Here is a 19071-nt window from a genome sequence, read left to right on the forward strand (position 1 = left end):
CTATTGAATGATGATGATTGATATAAAACAATCAGTGAAGAATTCTAATCTTGATCCTATCATTTGCTAGGTCTATCTGGAACTACATTTTTTTTCATTTGTAAAATAGGATAAAATATCTGTCCTACCTTCCTCATAAAATTGTCGTTATAATCAAATGAGAAAACCTAAGTAAAAATGTTTTGAAAGCAGTTTGTACCATACAAAGTTATGCCGTTGTCTAGTACAGAAAAACCAATGCATCCACAGATAATTATTGAGTCCCTATTCAGTGTCAGGTATAAATGCTGGGGATATGGCAGTAAACCAGATCAAGTCCTTGCACTGAGAGAACTTCCATGCTAGTAGTGAAGTGTTAGCCGTTAAAGTGCCAATGTTACAGCACAGTTTTCATTTCACGGCACACACATCAGAAAATGTACTGTATGTTCCTTTCATGGTAGAAAAACCCAAATAATAAACAATGCTAAAATACACTAAAACAAATACATTTTTTGACACCTATATGAACTCTGAAACTTGCTTCCCAGTTTAATACTTTCTCTTAGATTTACTTTAGCATTTATTAACTCCACACAACATATCCTTGAGATAAAACTGGATAAGCTATGTGGTTCTCAGGGGAGGTATCATAAAAGTGGAAGATGATACTGATAATGGAGGAGGAAATAATTGGACTTTAACGGTTTTCATTTTATTGCATAACAGCTACAATATTTGATTTTGTCACAGTATTAGGCACTATTGCTACACAATGAATTCTTTTAATCAACAGATCATAATGTAGCAATTCTAGTTCATTTTCAAAGTTAAAATTTCTAATATTCATGAACACCACGACTACTGTAATTATGTCAGTAAAAATAGTATTTATATGATCTTTTCTCTCATCATGATTGATGGTACTAATGTTGAAAGTACATTTATCTGAAAAGAATAGGAAACAGGTTGTATCTGTCACCAGCATAAAGTTCCCAATAAGTATCTGTGAAAGGAATGAAGCAACCAAAAAATGACACAGAGTGAAAATGGAGTATATGAAAGGTTTGTGGACCTACTCCTATTCTCAGAGCACATCGGAACGTGGATAACAGATTCATGACCCTATTGGTTCACCAGGTGGAAAATCTCTACCCTGAAGGGATCTGTAGTCTGATACTGAAGAAGTCAATGGGACGACAGGTACAGAGCTTGGGCCTGTTTGTTCAGGAGTCACAAGCTACTCCTTGAATCTCCTTGCCTCCCAGGGAATATCTCAGCCTCCAAGAACTAATCCCAACTGGCAAGAGAAGAAATACTGGCAAGAGTGTACACACCCTGGTCTTTAAATGGAAATACCATGCATTTCTAGGAAATAGAATTCTTATTTCAATTCTAACTTGCTGCCTTTCAATTTTAATATCCCAATAAAGAAAATTCCAGGCCAAATATATTAGAAATACTAATCCTTATAGAATAAAAAAAAAAATTATGTATGTTTTTTTCATTATGTGGCTCCCCCTGCAATCAAACCCAAACAAAAGATGACAAATTGAAGAGGATTGAAAAAAAAAAACAGCATGCAGGTATACTTGGTTAGAATAGTGTTAGACAATTAGGGGCTATTTTATTGAAAGTTAGTAGTAGTATTAAGTTTATTTTTCTTGAATAATTTACCTTAAATCAAGCAAGCACCAAAAACACTAATGAAGAATACGTGCTAAACCAATGGCAAATATGATATGCTGAGTCTAGAATTTTTAGTTCTTTAAACTTACACAGAGCTTGTAGAAAGAGAATAGTCAGGCTGCCTCTACTGAAATGATTTGATAAGTCATAAATCATATAAATACTGCACTTGTGGACCAAGAGGATCTTCTTGAGATTAAGAAACAATGGGAATCATAAGAGAAGATCAGAATGGATGCTGTATGCTGCAATTCTTCATGTCAGTATGAACATGACAAATGGATTCCTGAAAGGAAGAATTCCTTCCTGCACTATTTCTTTCCTTTCCGCAGGGTCTCTGGGAATCATCTTGAGGGTACAGCACTCAAGCTTACAAAATGGGCTTTTGTTTTCACAATTACCCAAAATCAATCATATCCTTGATCCATAACCTTTTTATAAGGGCACACACTTGTAAAAGGGGTTTTCCATAACATTTCCTCTATTTTTCAATCTTTTGGGGAAATACAAAATAGGCATTCAACGCTTTCCAGCCCCATAAGGAAGTGAGAAGGAATCAGGGAATTACAAATCTAGCAAGATACTTCCTGAAGGACTGACCGAGCATTATAAAACCTAAGACCCAGTATCACTGAAAGTATCTTTTTTCCCAATTCATTAGAAAATAACACCACCTGACAAAAGTCCATCATAAGAGCCACGTGAATGAACCTCTTTTTTAAAAATTATTGAATCTATATCTTAGAGATAAGCAGAGTGAAATATTGTCTGTAAGAACTACAAAAGCTCACACCACGTTACAATATAAACTTGGCTGAAAGAGCAGGGGCCTCAAATCTAATTTACCATGGAATGGCTCATTCAGTATATTAAAAATATCAAAAACAAAATTTTAGCCATGATGCTACAAACAGTGCACTTGTGCACCACTCATCAGAAGATACTGATTATTCTTCAGCACAAATTTAACTTTGTTTTTACAAACTTTGTTAAAGATGTGAATTTCAAAAAAGTTATTTAAAAAAGTGAAGACAGTCAGCTGCGTCTTCTTTAAAGATCGAAAAGAAGCAAGGTCATCTGGCTTTCAAAAATTTCATCAGCAATTAGTAGCAGAGAGTAGCAGAGATATAAGGCATTCACAATTATCCAGATAACGTCTGAATATGTGGACTTCTGTGACATGCAGGAGTAAACAGGAAGAACGCAAAAGAGCTATTTTGGAAGCATGTGCTTTCACGTGTATGTAGAACATGAAGGGGACAGATGAGAAATGCAAAGTAATATTTCCTAACAATTTGGAATACCGAATTTTGCACATGGTTTGGGAATTTCTGACCAATGAATTAAATAAAGGTAAAAACTTGTTGCTTCAGGACGCAGAAGGGGACACGTACAGCTTTTCCAGGAGACAGCTGCTCATTGAAGATTTGGCCAGGCATTCTTTGGCATTTATCACACCTTCTTTGGAACTGACTCTGGTATCATGCAATGACTGAGTAGGTTATTCTCAGTATTGATATTACCCAGGCATAAAGGGTATTTTGAACTCCTAGCACCTGGAAAAGCAGGGAAATGGAGAAGACATTACTTTCACCAATTCAAGACACGTGAGGAACTTCTGCTTCCAGTTAGGATACAGGAAGATGCAAAAGAACACTGCTACGGAAAAAGGAAAACCCAGGCAAAATAATTATTGTACTTTTCTGGGGAAATTCAGTGGATGCAAAGAAGCTCTCATGAAATCTAGAGGGAAACAAGCACTTCACAGGTAAGCAAAGAGTAGTGGTAGCCTGGATACCTACGGTGAATGTCTGGTCTGAGTGTAGGTCCACCATAAATAGACTTTCCAAGTACAAGGAGAGATCAAACATTATATGACAGTGTGGGCTTGAAGGACAGAATGGAATCTAGATGAGCTCCAAAAACAAAAACAAATAGCTTGGTCTGATAATTCTGCTGAACCCCCAAATTTTGTCAAGAAAGCAGAAGTGGAGGAGTGGCTGCTAAGAAAAATCATATATTCCCACACATTCCTGTGGTGTTTGTACTCCAGGAGTCTGTCAGAGTTGAATCCAAAGGTGAGCCAAAATCGCCGAAACTGCGGCTTAACCCACGCCCAGGTCAAATACTGTTAAGAGCAAAAAGGCAGCAATAACTCTGATTTAGGGGAGTAAATTGTAGGTAAATTCAATCCAGTTAGTGATGCAGCTCAGCACCAGCTCAGGTTAGCTTCTGGAGGAATCTGATCAGTCCCTTATCCTAAATACCAGATAGAAAAAACAGTTTCCAGAGGAAAATAACCAAAATGTCATATTTCAGATTTCATTGTTCTTTTTTAATGCAATGTCTAAAATACTACAATAATGACAAGACATGCAAAGATGCAGGAAAATCTGACCTATAATCAAGAAAAAACAGTCTGTAGAAGTAGGCTAGGTCATCTATTGGAGTTAGCAGTTAAAACAACTATTACAACTGTTCAAGAATTTACAGGAAAAAGTGAATGTAATGGTGAATAGATTGTGTATTTCAGGAAAGAAACCGAAACTCTTAAAAAGGAACTACATGAGAATTCTACAATGAAAAAAACACAGTATCTAAAATCAATTCATTGAATGGACCAAATAGTAGATCCTTCACTGTAAAAGAAAGGATCACTGAACTTGAAGACAGGCTAATAAAAATTATACAAACTAAAGAAGAGGAAAAAGTTTGGGAAAAGAAAAATGAGCAGTGCATCAATAATCTGGGAGACAGTAACAAATGGTTTCACATACACATAATTATTCCCAGAAAAAGAGATTCCTTGAGACAAAGAATGGGATGGAAAAAAATACCTGAAGAAGTAACAGTCAAAAAATTTCCAAATGTGATAAAAGAAAATAGTAACCCACCAATCAAAGAAGCTCAATAACTCTGAAAAAGATAAATTTAAAGAAAACCACACCTAGTCACATCATAGTCAAATTTATCAAAACTAAAAAAAACTTAAAAGCAGCCAAAGGAAAAAAAGATACAGGCAAACAATGATCAGAATGATGGCTGACTTCTCATCAGGAGCAGTGCAAGCCAGAAGACAATGAACATCCCAAAGTCTGATGAAAACATGCTTCAAAAATAAAGATATTTTTAGGTAAATGAGAATTGAGAGAATTAGTAGCCAGTTGACCTGAGCTACAAAAAAAGGTTAAATTCTTCAGGCTGAAAGAAAATGATAGTAGATAGAAACCTGGATCTACAAGAAAGAATAACGAGCATCAGAGATGGCAAATCTCTGGATAAATATAAAAAAATTATTTTTTTCTCTTTTCCTATATTCCTTAAAAATAATTGACTGTTTAAAGCAAACACAGTAACAGCATATATAAAAGTAAATAATGACAACCATAGCACAAAGGATAGAGGGGAGGTAAACAAAAGTATACTATTGAATGGTTTTAAGTTATATGTGAAGTCTTGTTAGTTGCCGTTGAGTTGATTCCGACTCATGGCAGCCCCATGTGTGCAGAGTATAATGACTCCACAGGGTTTTGAAGGCTGTGACCTTTTGGAAGCAGATCGCCAGGCCTGTCTTCCCAGGCACCTCTGGGTGGGTTCAAACTGCCTACCTTCAGGCTAGTAGTCAAGTGCTTAACCACTGGTGCCACCCAGGGGCCCCATATGTGAAGTAGCATACCATATAATCCAGGTAAACTATGATAAGGATAAAAATTTTAATCCCTAGAGCATCTCTGTCCAATACAGTACCCACTGGCCACATGGGGCTATTTGAATTTAAATTAATTAAAATAAAATAAACTATTCAGTTCCTCAGTAGCATTAGTACCATTTCAAGTGATCAATAGCTACATGTGGCTATTGGCTGCTTATTGAGAGTGCAGATATAGAACCATCTCTACAATGATTTCTGAAGTTTGCCTTGTCTTTAAGATCCACTTGTAAGAAATAATTATTCTCTTGGGATTTAATTTAGGTAAAACACTTCCCTTCTTCAGGTCTTAGTTTCCTTAAATATAGAATGAGGATCTTGGACTGGATGATCTCTAGTGCTCCTCAGCTGTAAAATATCACAACTCAACTACTCTCAAAGCTTAATGTCTCTTTTCTTCCTAGAGCACTTAAGCAAATCAGAACCAAATGCCAAATCAGGCCCACAGATATACTCCCATCCCCGGGCCTACAGGATACTGTTAAAACAAATCAATAAAAACGACAAAACCAAAAAACCAACAAAATGAAACTTAAATGTTTTTAGACAGGTCATATACTCTCCAGTTTGCCAAAGTAAGTCCCCAACACTGGACAGCTTCATACAGTTGCCTGTTTGGCCCCTGAGGACATTTGCGTTTACTATCTATAATAAAATATTTACAAGCACTTTGATGATGGCATTACTACAGGAAATTACACACTCATATAAACTAAATTTAAACTTAGGTTTTCTTAGGAGAAAGACAGCAAAAGAGTGTGCAGGACCTAGGTTTTTTTTTCGAAAGCAATTATGGCTTAACATGACCTCCTCAGCAGCTGAGTGGGTATTCTATTTTGCTTGAAGATGATCAAATCTATCATTAAGCAATTAAAAAAATCATCAGTGCTGCTTTCATCAAAGTCATAGTAGCAGAGCCTCCCCTCAGTTACCTGGTTTGCTGAAGATAATTAACAAACACTATTCCCAGAGCCCTCAGACATCAGTCAGTGAAGCTGTGCTACCAATAATGATGCTCTGGAAGGAGCAGGTACGACGTAAATTTAGGCTGTTAAACAAAAGGAACCACGTTCATTACAGCTCCATTCAAAAATGAGAATGAATCTGCTCTATTCTATGAAACAAGACCAGAGAGGGCAGGAAGGTCGTCCCCTTTCCACAATTCAATAAAGAATCTCAAAGCAAGGAGATAAAGCAGCAGGAAACCCAAATGGGCAAAAACTGTCAAAACACATTCCAGAGACTCAGTGGTGCAATCTCCCAAACATGTATTTACTTAACAGACTAGGGAGATGTGGTCAGAGTCATCCAGATGGCTGGTTGAGTACTCACTCTAAAAAACCACAAGAAGTGCTGTGAACTATTGACGAATCACTAGAAGGTAATTAGAAAGCCTTTCTAGAAATCAGTATGGGCAGAGTTAATCGCCATCTATACTCTTTTTGAAATTTGCACACATTTCTATCACTGCATGTATCACATTGTAATTATCTGCTTATTCAGAAGTCTCTATTGGGTAGACTTTGGGAGTTACATGGCTAGCAGACATGTTTGGCTTTTATGAAACTCTCTATATATTTTTTTATATTAAACATTTTTGAACTGGTTGGCAACATTTTTTTTTGTAAACAGGAGATTTCATTAAACAAAAGCTGGACTTTCTGCTTCTTTTGAAATTTGGAATATCTGGCAACACTGAGTCCCTATTCCCACCTGGTAAGCACTGGCTGGAACCTTCTTTAGAAGGGCCAGGTCCTATCTAGTTTGCCACCTCCCCATCTGGCCTGCTTCACTCAGTCTTGGCTGCTGTAGGCATCTGAGTGAGTGACTCCTTGATTATATGTTCCTCCTTCCCTATTCAATTGTAAACTATTTTAAAGATGGGGCCATTTCTTCTTCCTCTTAGGATATGCAGCATTTTAAGAGACAATACCTGACTCTGCTGGTGCTCTGGAAATTTCCGTTCATGGGAACCACTGAACTTGAAAATGGGGTCAAGTCTTTTTAAAGTTTATAATAATAAAACCACAGATTTTGAGGACAAACATGGACCTTAAAAGTCACTGCACAGATAAGTAAACTGGGAGGCCGAGAGCAGAGCTAGGGATGGTGATCACCTGGGTCACGTTGCTAATTACTGACAGAGCTGCAAGGGTGGGCTAAAGTCTCCAGACTTCTAGGTCAGTGATCTCCGCAGCATAAAAACAGTGAATTTAAAGAGCTGTCCAAAATCATTACAATGCAGGTGACAAGGCATTCTAATACTTTAGTACATATTTAAAACATTGGTGCCCAAGGAAGGCCTTTGAAATAGCTTGGGCAAGAGTGGGACAGGACACAGCCTCCATATTCCCTGAACACCATCATTCCCATATAAGAATTACAGCCACTGAGCAGACAAAGATTCTGTGATTTTAGGGTCAACTGACACTACTTTCTGTTCTTGCAAATTAGATAAACAGTAAAAAAGTACTAGAAAGATGTGTCTCATACAAAAAAATGAGGTGTTGATTCTCATATCTTGATGAATTGCAAAATGCCTATCCCCCACTGATCCCTTGCTCTGCTCTATTCGCAATAGCAAGTTAATCTGTTGTTCTTAACAAAGGAGTCTGGTGAGATGGGATATTTAATACATTTGCTCATTGTCTCTATGAGAAGCAGGTAATCAGGTGGTAAAATTCGAACCATCAAATGCACGTGCTTGCACACACACGGGACAAAACAGATTTACTTGGCTTGAGGCCCATATTCAGAGCCTAATAGGAGAACACTTCACTCACTGTGTTGGAATAGAAGCAAGGGGCAGAAAAATTCATGAATCTCAACCATCGTACGTGACTACAACACGATACTAGAATTTCTGGCCTCTGTAGTCACGGTACGGAGCCCTGGTGGCGCTCAGCTGCTAACCCAAAGGGTGGCAGTTCAAACCCACCAGCCACTCCATGGAAGAAAGACGTGGCAGTCTGCTTCTGTAAAGATTATATCCTTGGAAACCCTATAGGGCAATTCTACTCTCTCCTATTAGATTGTTATGAGTAGGAACTGACTCAAAGGCAGTGGATTTGGTTTTGGTTTTCACCTTCCTTTTCTTAATATTCTTTTTCTGGTCTTGATTTTATTCTTAGTTTGAATTGAAGCTAAAAGACAAAGCTGGCTTGAAGGTTTGAGGGTAGAACCATTCCTTTCCTTATGATTCAGGTATGTGGTACTTGACGCATATCAATATATGAATGCATACATAACAGACATACATAGCTTGTAATCTTTGGGTTTAAACACTAAAAATTACTAAGACCACATTTGTTACAGGTTGAATTGTGTCCCTCCGAGAGAAATGTGAAAGTCTTAACCCCTGTCTGTACCTGTAGATATGACTCTGTTCGGAAACAGAGGTTTTATTTGGTTATGTTAATGAGGTCACATTGGAGTAGAGTGCGTTGTAAACTTAATCACTTAGAAGTGTCTTACAGAGAGCAGAATAGACACACACAGGGGGAGGGCAGGCACTAAGGAGCTCCAAGGGATGCTGAGGAACTCCTGAAGCTACTGATAAGAAAGACCCTCCCCTTAGAGCTGATTACCTGACTTGGGCTTCTAGCCTTCAAAACCATGATAAAATAAATTTTTGTTCTTTAAAGCCACCCACTTGCAGAATTTTTTGTTACGGCAGCACTAGGAAACTAACATTCTGTTTGAAAATATGAACTATATGTATCACTTTGAAAGTATGCTACAGAGCTATTTTTATTTTTTTTTAATTGAGGTAATATTCACATAACAAAATTCACCATTTTAAAGTGTACAATTCAGTGGCATTTAGTACGTTCACAACGTTGTGCAAACATCACCTCTACCTAGTTTTAAAACATTTTCATCACCCACAAAGGAGACCCTGCAGCCAACAAACAGTCACTCCTCATTCCTCTCTTCCTCCAGCCCCTGGCAACCACTAACCTGCTTTCTGTCTCTGTATGGATTTGCCTGTTCTGGAAATTTCATATAAACAGAACTATACAATATTTGACATTTTGTATCTGCCTTCTCTTACTTAGCATAAGACTTTTGAGGCTCATTCACATTGTAGCATGTGTCATTACTTCATTTCTTTACATGGCTGAATGATATCCCATTATAGGGATATACCATATTTTGTTTATCCATACATCTCTTGATGGACATTTGGGTTGTTTCCACTTTTGGCTATAGTGAATAGTGCCACTATAAGTGTTCATGTACATTTGTTTGAATATGTTCTCAGTTCTTTGGGTATACACCTACGAGTGGAACTGCTAGATCCCATGGTAATTCCATGGTAAGCTTTTTGAGGAACCGTTAAACTGTTTTCTACAATGGCTGCACCATTTTACATTCCCACCACCAATGCGCGAGGGTTCCAATTTCTCCACATCCTTCTAACACTTTTTATTTTTTAGTTTCGTTTTTTTTTTTTTAAATAGCCCTTAGTGTGAAGTGGCATCTCACTGTGGATTTGATTTGAATTTCCCTAATGACTAATCATGTTTGCATCTTTTCATGTGTTTTTTGGCCATTTGCATATCTTCTTTGGAGAAATATCTATTTAAGTCCTTTGCCCATTTTTAAATTGGGTTGCTTGTCTTTTTGTTGTTAGCTGTAAGTGTTCTTTTTATATTCTGGACACTAGATCCTTCTTAGATACGTGATTTGTAAGTATTTTCTCACATTCTACGAGTTGTTTTTTCACTTTCTTGGTAGTGTCCTTCGATGTGCAAAAGTTTTATATTTTGATGAAGTCCAATTTATCTATTTTCTTTCTTTGGTTGCTTGTGTTTTTGATATCATACCTACGAATACACTGCCAAAACCAAGGTCATGAAGATTTATCCCTATGTTTTCTTCTAAGAGTTTTACAGTTTTAGCTCTTATATTTAGGTCTTTGATTTATTTTGTTGTATATGGTGTGAGGTTGGGGGCTGCAGAGCTCTTTTCAGGGGGCAGATTGCATAATAAGCAAGGTAAACCCATGCTTACCTTGCTTGCTGGATCATCTGCCCATGTCAGGAACTGTAAATTTGAAAAGAGACTTTGATTCAGTAGAAAGGTGTTGTGGGGCTGGGAGAGAGACAGATGCCAGCCATACCCAGAATTAGAATCTCTGATATGGTGAAAAATTGTTCACTACACCGTGCTTACCTTGCCTAATGGATAATCCACCCCTGGCTATTTTTAATTCACACAAAATATTTAAGACCAGGGCTTCGAACTGGCTCATTCCAGTTCAACCCGCTGGTGAGAATTTGCATTTCTACCCCAGATACACTGAATCAGAACCTACATTTTTAACAAGATCCCCAGGAATCTTGTTAAAAATACAGGTTCTGATTCAGTGTATCTGGGGTAGAAATGCAAATTTGCAGCAGGGGATCAAACTGGTTTGAGGTCTTGTTTAAAACTCATTTGGAAGAAGTTACTGTCTTCATATACCTCAATAAAATAAAAAAAAGAATTTATACCCTAACTCAAAGTTTTGACAAATGTTTACATTATTTTAAAAATTAAAATGTTAGGTTTTATACAATATTTTTCATATCTTGACCCCCCTCTGAGCAGACAGAAAGCAGACACCTAGGTTAAAAGAGGAGGAGGGAGCATGGATTTAGTGGATAAATGGAAAAAAGAATGTTACTGTGTCTGAAGAAACTTGAGGCAATGGGTACAGGCAGACAACAGGCCTTGATTTGAACATTTAAGCTGCTGAGTGTGAACATTAAGAAACACAATGTTTTAACATAAAGCATGATCAACAGAGAAATACAAGGTAAGAAATCACGTTGGAGATTTAGAGGGAAGATTTAAAAAAGTGAGAGGACTGGCACTAAAGGTGGCTTAGAAATTAGAAAAATGCTTAAAATTTAGAAATAAAAATTCACAGGGATAAAATAAATCTTTAAAAAATTTTCCAACAAAATGTCACTTCTATTATTTATTCACATCTCATTCTGAGAGAAAGGTTAAAAAAATATATGGCATATATGCCACCACTCCTTAATACCAAACACCTGGCAGATATTACTTATTAATCACAGTGCTCCTGAACATAGCCTCACAACAAACCCTCCCCTCAAACGCTCCAGGCAATCAACTTCAATGGATCAGAGCTGGCACAGGGGATAAGACCTATTTGCTATCCTTGATCTGTAGCATTGGGGTCTTCTTTCAATTGACAACATAGAAGAGCCACTTTTCAGCTTTCAGGTAGTGCTCTCATTCTTGAATTGTCTGCTACTTCTTTCCTTCAAAAGTCTGAGTGAGATGACTAGAATTTGAAGGGACGGTCTATGGAAGAGGTTCTCACCTGGTAGTATGCATCAAACTCATTTATGAAACTTTTAATAAATACAGTTGTGTAGATCTCATTATAGGGTAACTAAATTAGAATCTCTGGACATAGGGTCCAGACATATATACACCCACTCCTCACTTATCTATATGGTCAGGTTCCAAAGACCAGTTGGTTATGCAAAAATTGGCATTACGTAAAAATGGAGGGTGACCACATCAGATGAAAAAATGGAGAATAACTACATCATTACATAACTTCCAAATTACATCATTACATAACTGCCAAATCACTGAAAATCATGGTCTAGCCATGGTGACATATAACCTTAACCATCACAGCCAGCATTACTCTTGCCTTGTACCTTGGTGTTCATTACTGCCAGCCATACATTGTTAATGTGCAGAATAGTTGGATCGATGTTTTTACTATTGTTGTAAATGCAAAATGTCGGGTAACGAGAGGTGATAAATGAGGACTAGGCGTATTCTTAAAAATTTCCAGAAGTCACACCAAACTCCTTATTAAGAACTATTGGCTTCCATTCCTCTACATTCTCTAGTCCTATGTTATCTGGCCCCAGCACAGAACTTTATCCCTTTTAACCCTAGGCGCTTGTTGCTCACAAGACTTACGTAAAATTTTTTGAAACAAGAAGTATTTTGGTAAAGCTGATGTCAAGAATAGGATTCATCACATTTCTTAGTTTGTCTTATCCAAATACCAAACCATATCACCTCCCCTTCTAAAAAAATTTTTTTGCAAGTACATTTTGTACAACAATGCTACATAACCTCAACATATATTGTTCTTTGGCTTGAGTCCTAGGAAGCTCTCTGTAAGTTTAATCCTTAATTGTTAAAGCATTCCTCTAGGATTTCTTCATATAGTTCTTCCCCTACCCTACCCCCATAAGTCTCCTTTATTTCTTGGCTTCCATTTTTTGTCCTGGGTTATTTTATTTTTGCCCTTCATATACCTGACCTTTTATCATAAAAACCAAACACCCGTAGCCGTTGAGTTGATTCCAGCTCATAGAGAACCTATACGACAGAGAAGAACTGTCTCATAGGGTTTCTAAGGAGCAGCTGGTGAATTCAAACTGCCAATCTTTCAGTTTGCAGCCCAACTCTTAACCAGTGCACCACCTGGGCTTCAATCTTTTATTATAAGCCATATGAAATCCTTCTTGTGGAAGTAGATAGGGCACAGATCATTCAATAAACAAAACAAAGCCAGAGCAATCTACAGAGAATCCTAAAATCTAAGAGGGAGAATTTATATGATATCATGCAACAGTCAAGGAGATGGAGACATTTTATTCCTGAATAACTCTATTACTGAAACTCAAGACAGGGGAATTAGAGAACAAACAAAAACGGCAGAACTTAAAAAAAAAAAAAAAAAAAGATGGATGACTTTGGGGTATATTCCAGCAAAGTTTTAAAAAGTGATGTGACCTTACTAATATTTCTAAACTTGAGATGTTTAGGGGATAAAAGAGATCCAAACTGAGCTCAACACCTATTATCTCCCATAAATAAATAAAGATATGAAGGAACTAAAGATTTCCTAACATCCATGCTATCCTTCTGAAGACATTAAAGAAAAGGCTAAATAAATATGGATTTTGATAATCTAGCTCATCAGGTGGCAACTGCTGGTCAATGTCAGGTGCGGGGCAGTAGAGAGTTATTCCATCTTGTAAACTGTAATACCAGTTTGACCTTAGAAGGATAGTATATAACCAAATATGCACTTAGACATACTTAGAGACTCCTTTTAGTAAAACTCCTAGAAAAGGTAGTTTACTATTGTTTGCCTTTGTTAGCAAGCACTATGACATTGGGAGCTTCTGAAATACAGAATAAAACAAAGCCACTATTGTCTCTCAACACAACAGAGAATTTATTAGACTTCATCAGTAAGACTGTATATTGATCTTATTAGCATAACTCTAAGAAGAATTTTTAATTACATCTCAATAGGCTCTATTAGGGAACCACTAAAATTGTGTCTTTTACCAAACTTCCATGTAAGAGTATTAACCAGTTGGGATGGGACTTTTTGGGGGAGAAAAACGCACATGGGCTTAAACTCTGGAACATGAAAAAAATGACTTCATTCATTCAATATGTATCCAACAAAAGTTTATTGCTTAGATGCTGTGTGTAAAATACTGCAACGAATCTTTCCCTCCAGGGAAGGTCTTTATTTTTGGCTACTATTTATCGAGTGCTTCATTGTATGCCAGCCATTATGGTAAGTACTTGACAGATACTGCATTTAATCTTCACAACTACCACACGAAATAGATTATTATTAACTCTATTTTAAAGATGGAGAATCTGAGGCTTGGAGAGGTTAATTAATTTGTCCAAGTTTGGCCAGTACGGTATGCAAAACACACATTTAACTGATCCCAAAGCTCTGGCCACTAGCCCACACTGTGTTTTCACCAGGCCCCAAACATCCAATATCCCAGGCATTCTGTTCTAGCAATTTGTAACAATGGTTTGGGCAAACACATAACAAAAAAAAAAAAAGGAAAGAAGACATTTTATGACCTGTAGAATGTCATGAATCAAATACAAGGACAAGAGTGGAAGGGAAAATGAAAAAAATAAAAAAATGATTCCAATCATTATGTTTTCTAAGGTCCAGGTAGGCCATGATGGTCTACCTCCCAGGCTCAGATGGCCCTGTTTTCCCAACTTTCCTTAACTGTCATTCACTTCCCAGGAGTTTGTGCATTTTGTTTTTTTCTGAGACACTCAGTGACTCTGCTGACGTAAAGACCAGTCATTTCTCAGGATCAAATTACTGCTCTGGTCTGTTTCCGCTGCCCACCTATCTGCATCACCTTGTGAATTTCTTCATGGAGTCACTCACAGGGGGTGACTGGCTTTGATTTTACCGAGAGTTTGTTTACAATGAAGTTCAGACATTGTTCTAAGCACTGGTTCAACCATAATCCCAAGTCCCTTCACACCTTCTTTGATTCACAGAGTTGGTTTATTTTTTTCACCTGAAGCAAAGAAATGCCCCATCACCCCAGAATCCTGGACATTCTACTACGCTCCACTCTAAACCTTCTGTTGCTAGTCGTGGGTTAGTTCTGAGTGGTTAAGAGATCAGTCAGAGGACTGTGCTCCTTTCCTGTTCTTGCCTGTGGTCAGTGTTCTGGGGAAGTTTCAGGAAATATACCAAATAAAAATTTTCCTTGGATGAATCAGGAATAGAGAGAATGAAATTTCCCAACTTTTAAATTTCAATTTTTTCTTGCTTGGAGGGACCATGCCTGGAAATGGAAAGCAATTTGGTGTCCAAGTCCATTTATATCCTCCTCGATAAACCAAAAACGTACTCTCAAGCGTTTTTATTATCATTACTACTATTATTATTTTAATGTGGACACCTGTTTCATCAAAAAGGGACGGGGATCATCAACTACTAGAGTGGTTATTCCATTAAAAGAGTGATGCCAATATCTCTTCTACCCAATTTAGATACTGAGATGTTGGAAACTATTTTTTCATAATTAAAATCTCATCTAAAAACCACTTAAGCTTAAGATAAAACTCTCAAGACAGGTGTGCTTCTCCATGCTGACTTTCAGAGCAGAGGAGGACATCATCCCAACTACAGCCAAACACAACAGATCTGCTGGTCTTGAATGTTGGTTTAGCAGCCCAGAAATTCTTAAAAGTACGTTCAGTATGAAGAGGAGAACAATAACCTCTTCAAATTGAAGAAGTAATTTATACAACAAAGGCTTGGAAAAAAGCTTATTTAACCTATCTAAAGCAATGAAAGCAATTAGACATATAAACAAATGAGAAGACTATGAATCGCAGGTTAGAAAGTCAAGCTCAGCATGAACATAAAATATCATCAACGTATGTAATGTAAGTTTAACTTCAGAAAATAGTTAAGAGCCACCTTTAATTTGGGAATTCTCCACTGGGAGGAAACTTTTACTGTGAAATCAGATGGCTATTCCTGTTGTAGCCATATTTGAATTTATAGAAACAATACTTTAAGGGGACCATAAGAAAGTATTAGAAACTTCTTCTAGCAGAGGATATGTCTTATACATCTGTATCTTCCCCACTGTGTCCAGCATGTTGCTGAGCCCATTGTTGTTGTTAGTTGCCTCTGAGCCAGTTCCTACTCATGGCGATTACATGTGTGCAGAGTAGACCTGCTCCATAGGGTTTCCAAGGCTGTGATCTTTTGGAAGCAGATCACCAGGCCTGCCTTCCCAGATGTCTCTGGGTGGGTCTGAACTGTCAACCTTTAGGCTAGTGGTTGAGCACTTAACAGTTTGCGCCACCCAGGGACTCCATAGTCTGTTGTTGTTGTGTGCTGACAAGTTGATTCTGACTCATAAAGACCCTCTAGGACACAGTAGAGTAGAACTGCCCCTTAGGGTTTCCAAGCTGCAATCGTTGTGGGAATTTGATGTAATAAACGACATTTCAAATTATTTGGTATCGGTTCAGTTTTGGGAAGTGATATACCTTGAGGACGTAGATGATGCCAAAACAGAATGAAAACTTCTTTTTCACACAAACAGAAAGCTCAGGAAGCTGGTGAACAGCTCAGCAACCTAGAGGCTGGCTGCGCAGAGCGCTCTTTGAATACGAATTAGCAGTGGGTAATGGCAGCATATTTATGAGGTCTCTTGCCGGGTCCTTTCCTCCTGTGAATGCTGTATAATTCATTGCGCGCGCCCTGACCCCATTGCGCTCCTGTTCTGACAAATCATACTTGATTAAGACAAATCTTTATTAGTTAGCTAGTCAACTTCCCCATTTATCACTGGCAAATCCCATTCTCCTCTTCAGGTGTAGGAAAAATGACAGAAACATTAAAAACAAATACACAAACATCCATATAAAAATAAAACAATTGCTATATACAGTGAGTAAAACCAGAAGCCCCCAAGTCTTAAAGACTGATTAAACGAATTATTTAATATGTATAAATTTTACCCACTGACGAACGCAACCCCCACTACACATTTCATCCAGACATAAGAATTGTTAATTAGGTAAGCTATTTAGGGATTTTTATCTTCTACTGAACTCCTGTTTGAAAGCAAAATGCCACACTGTCAAAACTGTATTACAAAGTTGGAGACTCACAATAATGGGGGAAAGAAAAAGATTGCTGAATACAGGGGATGTTTAAGGCTCTTACCAAAAGAATAACAAGAATAAATCTTTAAAAAGTGAAACAGAATAAGGCAAAATGAATTCAAAATTATTCTTGATTCTTTAGTATCACAGGAAAATGCATCCCTTTTTGAACCCTCTTTAATGTTTTCATGAATGCCAATGTTGGTTTACCCCCAAAATGATTTAATGTATTTACAGTGATTGATATGCATTTTAGAGTCTGCAGCACTGGGCTCAGTGGTCTTCAGAAACCTGATGATGAAGCCATCAATACGAAGAAGGATGGCCTGTCCTAGGATTGCCATTTTTTTCTGACAAGTTTCAAAAATTCTCTAGTTTCATGGAGTTAGACTTTGGCAAAAACTGGTAACTTTCTTTCCTTAGTGAGGCAAGAGAGAAAGCAAGATGGAATGAGAATGAATATGGTTTGGGCCGATTTTCATTTTTCTTATTTTTACTCTTATAGATTCTAATGTAATCTTTTTAGCTTTTTCATAAGAAGGTACCAAATCAATCCAGACGTGTAACTGATGTGTAATTTCTACATAGGTTATCTCAATGTTCCCTTTAAAAACAACACAGCCTCAATAAAACAAAACAAAAAAACAACAAAGCAGGTATAAAGTGTAATACAGGAATTAATTTACAAAAATTATCTATGTGAAATCCTGTACATTCTGCACTGATGTTGTGTTTATCATCATATGTTTATCCATATGTAAACTACAGGGAAAACCCACTTTTAGCTGACAACTTTAATGAAATGCCAGTTAACACTATATAGTATACATGTCATATTTTTCCTTATTGATGTCCTTAAGTGTTAAACGAAAAGTAACATTCAAAAACATTTTGCAGTTGGGGCTGTCTTATATTTGCCAAAATTTCCTGTTTAGAAAACGTGGATACATCTTGAGAAATGAGGTCAAAGCTTGGTACAAGAGACTTCAAAAGAACACCTAGTGCAGCAGGAAATAGTGTGTTGATGATTTTATAAGCAGACTGACTCTGATTGTATCTATGGATTCAGAAGGGATCACACCTAAACAATTTCTCCCCACTCTACAGGTCTTTCATCATGATCTCAAAGCACAGAACAAATATTCTGAAAGCGAAAATTGCCATGGTCCTGTTGGAAAATCTTTCTTTCATTTGAGGGTGGGCTGGAGTGGTAAGCAGTTTACAATATGGAAGTAAAAGAAAAGTTTTGCAGTCACTTTCATTTATCCCATGGATTCTCCATTCATTTCTTTCTTAGAAATCCTCGTGTCATGGATTGAATTATGTCCCCCCAAAAATGTGTCTATCAATTTGGCTGGGCCATGATTTTTAGTACTGTGTTGTTGTCTTCCATTTTGTGATTGTAATTTTACACTGAAGAAGATTAGGGTGGAATTGTAACACCCTCACCCAGGTCACATTTCTGATCCAATGTAAAGGGAGTTTCCCTGGGGTGTGCCCTGTACCACTTTTTATCTCTCAAAAGATAAAAAGGAAAGAAAAGCAAGCAGAGAGTTGGTGACCTCACACCACCAAGAAAAAAGCACCAGGAGCAGAGTGTGTCCTTTGGACTCGGGGTTCCTGTGCAGAGAAGCTCCTAGTCCAGGCGAAGACTGAAGAGAAAGACCTTCCTCCAGAGCCAACAGAGAAGGCCTTCCCCTAGAGCTGACACCCTGAATTTGGACTTCTAGCTTATCAGGCTGTGAGAAAATAAAATTTTCTTTGTTAAAGCCATCCACTTGTGGTATTTCTGTTATAGCAGCACTAGATAACTAAGACACCTATGGAGCACTGACTTTTAATTCCTTTCATCATAGCTTCAGACACTTGGTGAAAATTAACTGTCTAAGAAAGAGTAAGCAATTTGCCTGCGGAGACAAATGTTGCATCAGAGGTAGTATTAGAATTCAATTCAATAAATACTATTGAGAGCCAATTATGTGGCAGGCATTGCAAAGATTTAAAGAAGAATAAAACATGGTCCCAACATCTAGCAGCTCATACTTAGTGGGATATAGTGATGTGAAAACAACCACAATCACAAAAAGTATAAAATGTCCTACAAGTGCTAGGTTGAGGAATGCACCAAATACGTTCTATCAACTAATGTGGAAACATGGTACTCTCCACAAATGTGTTCATTATGCTCACAGGTCTCCAAGAATCCACATTTCTTGACTTCCACA

General features: G+C 37.4%; 1 protein-coding gene across 14 annotated transcripts in view; it reads right to left on the bottom strand.

The window, feature by feature from the left end:
• VTI1A (vesicle transport through interaction with t-SNAREs 1A) overlaps nt 1–19071 on the bottom strand; it is a 373592-nt gene that overhangs the window by 158978 nt on the left and 195543 nt on the right. Inside the window, exon 9 of one of the 14 annotated variants that reach the window (XR_010318062.1) lies at nt 10394–10426. The exons of the other annotated variants lie outside the window; for them this stretch is intronic. The gene's annotated coding sequence lies outside the window, so the exon portion shown is untranslated. The remainder of the gene's footprint in view (nt 1–10393; nt 10427–19071) is intronic. 14 annotated transcript variants of the gene reach the window in all.

The sequence above is a fragment of the Loxodonta africana genome, chromosome 16 (assembly GCF_030014295.1).
Source record: "Loxodonta africana isolate mLoxAfr1 chromosome 16, mLoxAfr1.hap2, whole genome shotgun sequence".
In the NCBI taxonomy this organism is placed as follows: domain Eukaryota; kingdom Metazoa; phylum Chordata; class Mammalia; order Proboscidea; family Elephantidae; genus Loxodonta; species Loxodonta africana.